Raw genomic sequence first — 8,857 nt, forward strand, 5'->3', positions numbered from 1 at the left:
TTGATGGTAGTAATGAGAAGGCAGCATGTCCTGAACCAACTAATTAAACACTTAGCTGAATTCTGTGCTGTCTGTAAACTCTGTCAATACCAGAGGATATCTGTTTAAGGTGAGTGGCAGGAGGTTTAGGGGCTTGTTCCAGGTACCCACCTCTCTCTGTGAAAACCTGCCCCTCAGATCCTCTTAAGATCTTTCCCCTCAACAGTACAAGATGGCAAGAGAGATAGAGTGGACAGCCAGAAACATTTTCCCCCAGGGTGAAAATAGCTTATGCCAGGAGACAGAAGGTGGTTGGAGGAATGTACAGGGAGGATGACTGAGGCAAGTTTTTTTTTGTGTAACATGGAGAGTGGTGTGTGCATGGAATGTACTGCTGGGAGTGGTGAAAGCATCTGATATACAAGGGACGCTTAAGATAGGTGTTGGAAAAATAGAGGGATCTAAGCTATGAGGGATGGAAGGGTGAGATTGATTGTGGAGTTTATATAGATTGGCACAACATTGCTGGCTGTAAAAGTTGCACAGTGTACTGATCCATAAATTAATCCTTTCTGTCTACACAACCTCTCAAACACCTTGAGGGCATCTGCCTCCACCACCACTCCAGGATGCATTCCAGGCATCCAAAGAGCCTGCTTTCAGACGTTACAACTCCATGGCCATTTGGAGGGAGCTGTTCTAATCAGATATGTTTTCAAGTGAATGTTGCTCCCAGTGGAGTCCTCCTGTGGTACCGATGGAATACTAAACCCATCCCAGTCCTGAAGCCCGACACCCCAGCTCGGCCATGGACACACTTCACTACCAAATTGCCTCCAGAGTGACAGAGAGGAAAATGCTTAAGAACTTCAAACTTGTTTTTTCCTTTAAAGAAACTGAAACAGAAATATAGTGTTCCAGCACTCTGCACACAAATCATTTGTACTCTGCTTATTGCAGTCAGTTATCAAATGTTGAAACATTTGAATCAAATTTGACTGTGGGTTTGCTCTGTCTGTTTTCATTTTATTGTTCAATTGTGATATCTCTTCCCCCCCCCCCCCCCCATACATTTCAAGTGATGTTTTATTATTGTTACAATTCCTGCTTTTCAGGATTTTTACAATTTTTAACTGGTTATTTTATTTTAAACTGTTAAATATGAGAATATACAGAGTAACTTATTTTTATATTAAAATTGTTTTTGAGAAGCTGTTGTGTTATCGAATGTACTGTTTCACCAGATTAGAGAAGCAACATCTCATTCTCTCTGGTATAGCCTGCAACTTGATGGTATGAACGCTGATTTCTCTAACTTCCAGTTATTTCTTTCTCTATTCCTCATTCCCCTTCTCTCTTTTTCCATTGCCCATTCTGGCCCTCTTCTCACTTGCCCATCACCTCCCTGTGCTTCCTTCCATGGTCCGCTGTCCTCTAGTATTACACTCCGTCATCATCATCCCTCATCTCTTCCACCAATCACCTCCAAGGGCCTTTCTTCACCTTCCCCTCCCCCACCTCCTCGTTCTGGCTTTTGCCCCCTTCCCTTTACAGATTCACATTTATTGATCACATAAACATCAAATCGGACGGCGAAATGTGTCAGTTGTGTTGGCAACCAACAGAGGTGCTGGGGAAGCCTGTGCACATTCCAGCACCAACATGGCACGCACATAATATTTAGCAGAACAACGCAGACCAGAACAGAACAAGAGCAAAATAAGCCCGTTCCTGCCCCTAATCCACCAACACAGAAACTGTCCTCTAACCCTATTCCCGATGAAGGGTCTTGGCCCAAACAGTGGAATGTTTATCCTATTCCAAAGGTGCTCCCTGACCTGTGTTCCTCCAGTGTTTTAGATGCCATCCTAGCGTAGCAGTTAGCTACTATTAAAGCTCAGGCTGTTGAGAGTTAAATCCTGACTTCCTCTGTACATCCTCTCCGTGGAATGCATGGGTTTTCCCCAGCAGCTCCAGTTTCCTCTCACAGTCCGAAGACATTACGAGTATGGTTAAATAGTGGTTGCCAGAAGGGCGTACTCTGCGTTGTATTGCTAAATAAATAAATGTTTCTCAGTCAACTGTGCCTTTGGAGAGAAGTACACTGGACAACAAAGATTTTGCTTCCTGAATACTTTAAGGGATATCTTATGGATTTTGAGCTGCTGATCATGAAGATCACCATGAAAATTCCCGAACATGCAACATTAAAAAAAAAGAAATCGCCTATATATGTTATTTCAATTTATAATTCAAGTCAGTTAAAATGTTGCCCACAATGTGAGCTGGAAACTTTTCTGCAGATGCTGCATGGATGGACAGGTTTTAGAGAGGCTATAAATTTCCATGAAGGATTTTGATATTTGAGGCAGATGCTCCCCAGAATAACTGATGCCAAGGTTAAGGCAGGCATTTTTGTTAGTCATCAATTCAAACGGGTCATCTGACAGGCAATTTGAAGAACTTCTAGTGGGACCAGAGAAAATCACATGGAAGGTGTTAGAGGATGTTTTTGATAATTTTCTTGTCAACTGCAGAGCACCGAAGCTGCTTGAGAATACGCTTCAAGCACACAAAACCATGTGTGCAACGTTACTGAAGATTAATTTTCTGCATTCCCATTTAGAATTCTTCCCTGCAAATCTTGGCACTGTCAATGACGAGTATGGTGAATGGTTTCACTAGGACATTGTGGTCATGGAGGAACAGTATCAGGGCAACTGGAATCCATCAATGCTGGCTGATTATTGTTGCACAGTTGAAGTCTCAGACACTGAGTAGAAACGAAAATTGCAAAAGGTTTAAAAAGACCGCCATATCCAGCGGGCAGCAGAGTGATAGGGCTTTGGCTCAACAGACTTAGACAGTAACGGGATGAGGCGAAGTATGTTTACTGTGTTAGTTGTAGAAAGGAGGTAGTATGTGTTTGAGGGTAGTTTTCTGTGCTGGGTGTCAGATGTGGGGGGTCCTGGAGTCTCCCAGCTTCCCAGACGGCTACATCTGCACCAGGTGCGCTGAGCTGCAGCTCCTGAGGGACCGAGTTAGGGAACTGGAGATGCAGCTCGATGATCTTCGTCTGGTCAGGGAGACAGAGGAGGTGATAGAAAGGAGTTATAGGCAGGTGGTCACACCAGGGCCACCAGAGATGGACAGGTGGGTCACAGTCAGGAGAGGGAAGGGGAAGAGTCAGGTACCAGAGAGTACCCCTGTGGCCATACCCCTTGACAATAAGTACTCCTGTTTGAGTACTGTTGGAGGGGACAACCTACCTAGGGCAAGCAACAGAGGCTGTGCCTCTGGCACAGAGTCCGGCCCTGTGGCTCAGAAGGGAAGAGGAAGACAGTAGTGATAGGGGACTCTATAGTTAGGGGGTCAGACAGGTGATTCTGTGGACGAAGGAAAGAAACTCCGATGGTAGTTTGCCTCCCAGGTGCCAGGGTCTGGGATGTTTTGGATCTTGTCCAAGATATCCTGCAGTGGGATAGAGAACAGCCAGAGATCATGGTACATATTGGGACCAATGACATAGGTAGGAAAAGGGAGGAGGTCTTGAAAAAAGACTACAGGGAGTTAGGAAGGAAGTTGAGAAGCAGGACTGCAAAGTTAGTAATCTCAGGATCACTGCCTGTGCCACGCGACTGTGAGAGTAGGAATAGAATGAGGTGGAGAATAAATGTGTGGCTGAGGGATTGGAGCAGGGGGCAGGGATTCAGATTTCTGGATCATTGGGACCTCTCTTGGGGCAGGTGTGACCTGTACAAAAAGGACAGATTGCACTTGAATCCCAGGGGGACCAGTATCCTGGCAGGGAGGTTTGCTAAGGCTACTGAGGAGAGTTTAAACTAGAATTGTTGGGGCGGGGGACCGAATTGAAGAGACTGGGGAAGAGGAAGTTGGCTCACAAATGGAGAAAGCTTGTAGATGGTACAAGAGGGAGGATGGGTAGGTGATAGAGAAGGGATGCGCTCAGACCAAAGGTTTGAGATGTGTCTATTTTAACACAAGGTGTGTTGGGAACAAAGTGGATTATCTTAGAGCGTGGATCGGTACTTGGAAATATGATGTGGTGGCCATTACACAGACTTTGATGGCTCAGGGACAGGAACAATTATTTCGAGGGCCGGGTTTTAGACGTTTCAGAAAGGACAGGGAGGGAGGCAAACGAAGTGGGGTGTGGCACTGTTGATCAGAGATAGTGTCACAGCTGCAGAAAAGGAGGAAGTCATGGAGGGATTGTCTATGGAGTCTCTGTGTGTGGAGGTTAGGAACAGGAAGGGGTCAATAACTTTACTGGGTGTTTTTCACAGGCCGCCCAATAGTAACAGGGATATCGAAAAGCAGATAGGGAAACAGATCCTGGAAAGGTGCAATAATAATAGTTGTCATGATGGGAGATTTTAATTTCCCAAATATTGATTGGCATCTCTCTTCAGCAAGGGTTTAGATGGGGTGGAGTTTGTTAGGTGTGTTCAGGAAGGTTTCTTGACCCAATATGTAGATAAGCCTACAAGAGGAAAGGCTGTACTTGATTTAGTTTTGGAAAATGAACCTGGTCCGGTGTCAGATCTCTCAGTGGGAGAGCATTTTGGAGATAGTGATCATAATTCTGTCTCCTTTACAATTGCATTGGAGAGAGATAGGAACAGACAAGAAAGAAAAGCGTTTAACTGGAGTAAGGGGAAATATGAGGCTATCAGGCAGGAAATTGGAGGCTTAAATTGGAAACAGATGTTCTCAGGGAAAAGTACGGAAGAAATGTGGCAAATATTCAGGGGATATTTGTGTGGAGTTCTGTATAGGTATGTTCCAATGAGACAGGGAAGATATGGTAGAGTACAGGAACCGTGGTGTACAAAGGCTGTAATAAATTGAGTCAAGAAGAAAAGAAAAGCTTACAAAAGGTTCAGAGAGCTAGGTAATGTTAGAGATCTTGAAGATTTATAAGGCTAATAGAAAGCTTAAGGAGGAAATTAGGAGAGCCAGAAGGGGCCATGAAAAGGTCTAGGCGGGCAGGATTAAGGAAAACCCCAAGACATTCAACAAGAACGTGAAGAGCGAGAGGCTAAGACGTGAAAGAATAGGACCTATCAAGTGTGACAGTAGGAAAGTGTGTATGGAACCAAAGGAAATAGCAGAGGTAGTTAATGAATAATTTATTTCAGTATTCGCTATGGAAAAGGATCTTGGTGATAGTAGTGATGACCTGCAGCAGACCGAAAAGCTTGAGCATGCAGATATGAAGAAAGAGGATGTGCTGGAGCTTTTGGAAGGCATCAAGTTGGATAAGTTGCTGGGACCAGACAAAATGTACCCCATGCTACTGTGGGAGGTGAGGGAGGAGATTGCTGAGCCTCTGGCGATGATCTTTGCATCATCAATGGGGATGGGAGAAGTTCCAGAGTATTGGAGGATTGTGAATGTTGTTCCTTTATTCAAGAAAGGGAGCAGAGATACCCCAGGAAATTATAGACCAGTGAGTCTTACCTCAGTGGTTGGTAAGTTGATGGAGAAGATCCTGAGAGGCAGAATTTATGAACATTTGGAGAGGTATAATATGATTAGGAGTATGGCTTTGGCTTTGTCAAGGGCATGCTGTGCCTTACAAGCCTGATTAAATTTTTTGAGGATGTGACTAAACACATTGCTGAAGGAAGAGCAGTAGATGTAGTGTATATGGATTTCAGCAAGGCATTTGATAAGGTACCTCATGCAAGGCTTATTGAGAAAGTAAAGAAGCATGGAATCCAAGGGGACATTGCTTTATGGATCCAGAACTGGCTTGCCCACAGAAGGCAAAGAGTGGTTGTAGACGGGTCATATTCTGCATGGAGGCCAGTCACCAGTGTGTGCCTCAGGGATCTGTTCTGGGACCCTTACTCTTTGTGATTTTTATAAATGACCTGGATGAGGAAGTGGAGGGATGGGTTATTAAGTTTGCTGATGACACAAAAGGTTGGAAGTGTTGTGGATAGTGTGGAGGGCTGTCAGAGGTTACAGTTGGACATTGATAGGATGCAAAACTGGGCTGAGAAGTGGAGTTCAGCCCAGATAAGTGTGAAGTGGTTCATTTTAGTAGGTCAAATATGATGACAGAATATAGTATTAATGGTAAGACTCTTGGCAGTGTGGAGGATCAGAGGGATCTTGGGGTCTGAGTCCATAAGACACTCAAAGCAGCTGTGCAGGTTGACTCTGTTGCTAAAGAGGCATATGGTGTATTTGCCTTCATCAATCATGGAATTGAATTAGGAGCCGAGAGGTAATGTTGCAGCTATATATAACCATATAACAATTACAGCATGAAAACAGGCCATCTCAGCCCTTATAGTCCTTTCCGAATGCTTTCTCTCACCTAGTCCCACTGACCTGCACTCAGCCCATATAGGACCCTGGTCAGACCCCACCTGGAGTACTGTGCTGAGTTCTGATCGTCTCACTACAGGAAGAATGTGGAAGCCATAGAAAGGGTGCAGAGGAGATTTTCAAGGATGTTGCCTGGATTGGGGAGCAAGCGTTACAAGAATATAACCATATAACAATCACAGCACAGAAACAGGCCATCTCGGCCCTCCTAGTCCGTGCCGAACTCTTAATCTCACCTAGTCCCACCTACCCGCACTCAGCCCATAACCCTCCACTCCTTTCCTGTCCATATACCTATCCAATTTTACCTTAAATGACACAACTGAACTGGCCTCTACTACTTCTACAGGAAGCTCATTCCATACAGCTAACACTCTCTGAGTAAAGAAATACCCCCTCATGTTTCCCTTAAACTTCTGCCCCCTAACTCTCAAATCATGTCCTCTCATTTGAATCTCCCCTACCCTAATGGAAACAGCCTATTCACGTCAACTCTATCTATCCCTCTCAAAATTTTAAATACCCCGATCAAATCCCCCCTCAACCTTCTACGCTCCAATGAATAGAGACCTAACTTGTTCAACCTTACCCTGTAACTTAAGTGCTGAAACCCAGGTAACATCCTAGTAAATCGCCTCTGCACTCTCTAATTTATTGATATCTTTCCTATAATTCGGTGACCAGAACTGCACACAATATTCTAAATTTGGCCTTACAAATGCCTTGTACAATTTTAACATTACATCCCAACTTCTGTACTCAATGCTCTGATTTATAAAGGCCAGCGTTCCAAAAGCCTTCTTCACCACCCTATCTACATGAGACTCCACCTTCAGGGAACTATGCACTGTTATTCCTAGATCTCTCTGTTCCACTGCATTCCTCAATGTCCTACCATTTACCCTGTATGTTCTATTTGGATTATTCCTGCCAAAATGTAGAACCTCACACTTCTCAGCATTAAACTCCATCTGCCAACATTCAGCCCATTCTTCTAACCGGCATAAATCTCCCTTCAAGCTTTGAAAACCCTCCTCATTATCCACAACACCTCCTACCTTAGTATCATCGGCATACTTACTAATCCAATTTACCACCCCATCATCCAGATCATTTATGTATATTACAAACAACATGGGGCCGAAAACAGATCCCTGAGGCACCCTGCTAGTCACCGGCCTCCATCTCGATAAACAATTATCCACCACTACTCTCTGGCATCTCCCATCTAGCCACTGTTGAATCCATTTTATTACTCCAGCATTAATACCTAATGACTGAACCTTCTTAACAAACCTTCCATGTGGAACTTTGTCAAAGGCTTTGCTGAAGTCCATATAGACTACTTCCACTGCCTTACCCTCGTCAACATTCCTCGTAACTTCTTCAAAAAATTCAATAAGGTTTGTCAAACATGACCTTCCACGCACAAATCCATGCTGGCTACTCCTAAGCAGATCCTGTCTATCCAGATAATTATTAATACTATCTCTAAGAATACTTTCCATTAATTTACCCACCACTGATGTCAAACTGATAGGTCTATAATTGCTAGGCTTACTTCTAGAACCCTTTTTAAACAATGGAACCACATGAGCTATATGCCAATCCTCCGGCACAATCCCCGTTTCTAATGACATCTTAAAGATCTCTGTCAGAGCTCCTGCTATCTCTACACAAACTTCCCTCAAGGTCCTGGGGAATATCCTATCAGGACCTGGAGATTTATCCACTCTTAAATTTCTTAAAAGTGCCAGTACTTCCACCTCTTTAATTGTCATAGGTTCCATAACTTCCTTACTTGTTTCCCACACCTTACACAATTCAATATCCTTCTCTTTAGTGAATACCGAAGAGAAGAAATCGTTCAAAATCTCTCCCATCTCCCTCGGCTCCACACATAGCTGACCACTCTGATTCTCTAAGGGGCCAATTTTATCCCTCACTATCCTCTTGCTTTTAATATAACTGTAGAAATCTTTCGGATTTACTTTCACCTTATTTGCCAAACCAACCTCGTATCTTCTTTTAGCTTTTCTAATCTTTCTTCAGATTCCTTTTACATTCTTTATATTCCTCGAGCAATTCCTTTACTCCATGCTGCCTATATCTATTGTAGACATCCCTCTTTTTCCGAACCAAATTTCTAATATCCCTTGAAAACCATGGTGCTTTCAAACCTTTAACCTTTCCTTTCAACCTAACAGGAACATAAAGATTCTGTACCCTCATAATTTCACCCTTAAATGACCTCCATTTCTCTATTACATCCTTCCCATAAAACAACTTGACCCAATCCACTCTCTCTAAATCCCTTCGCATCTCCTCAAAGTTAGCCTTTCTCCAATCAAAAATCTCAACTCTAGGTCCTGTCCTGTCCTTCTCCATAATTATATTGAAGCTAATGCTATTGTGATCACTGGACCCGAAGTGCTCCCCAACACATACATCTGTCAGCTGACCTATCGCATTCCCTAACAGGAGATCCAACACTGCCCCATCTCTAGTCGGTACT

The 8,857-nt window shown here is 43.7% G+C and overlaps 1 protein-coding gene across 3 annotated transcripts in view; it reads left to right on the forward strand.

Moving 5' to 3' along the window:
• tnip2 (TNFAIP3 interacting protein 2) overlaps positions 1-1,132 on the forward strand; it is a 39,864-nt gene extending 38,732 nt beyond the window's left edge. For all 3 annotated transcript variants that reach the window (XM_059974161.1, XM_059974160.1, XM_059974158.1), the window contains one exon: positions 1-1,132. This exon is cut by the window's left edge and continues 1,132 nt beyond it. The gene's annotated coding sequence lies outside the window, so the exon portion shown is untranslated.
• The last annotated feature ends 7,725 nt before the right edge of the window (positions 1,133-8,857 follow it).

The sequence above is a fragment of the Hypanus sabinus genome, chromosome 7 (genome assembly GCF_030144855.1).
Source record: "Hypanus sabinus isolate sHypSab1 chromosome 7, sHypSab1.hap1, whole genome shotgun sequence".
NCBI classification, from domain to species: Eukaryota; Metazoa; Chordata; class Chondrichthyes; order Myliobatiformes; family Dasyatidae; genus Hypanus; species Hypanus sabinus.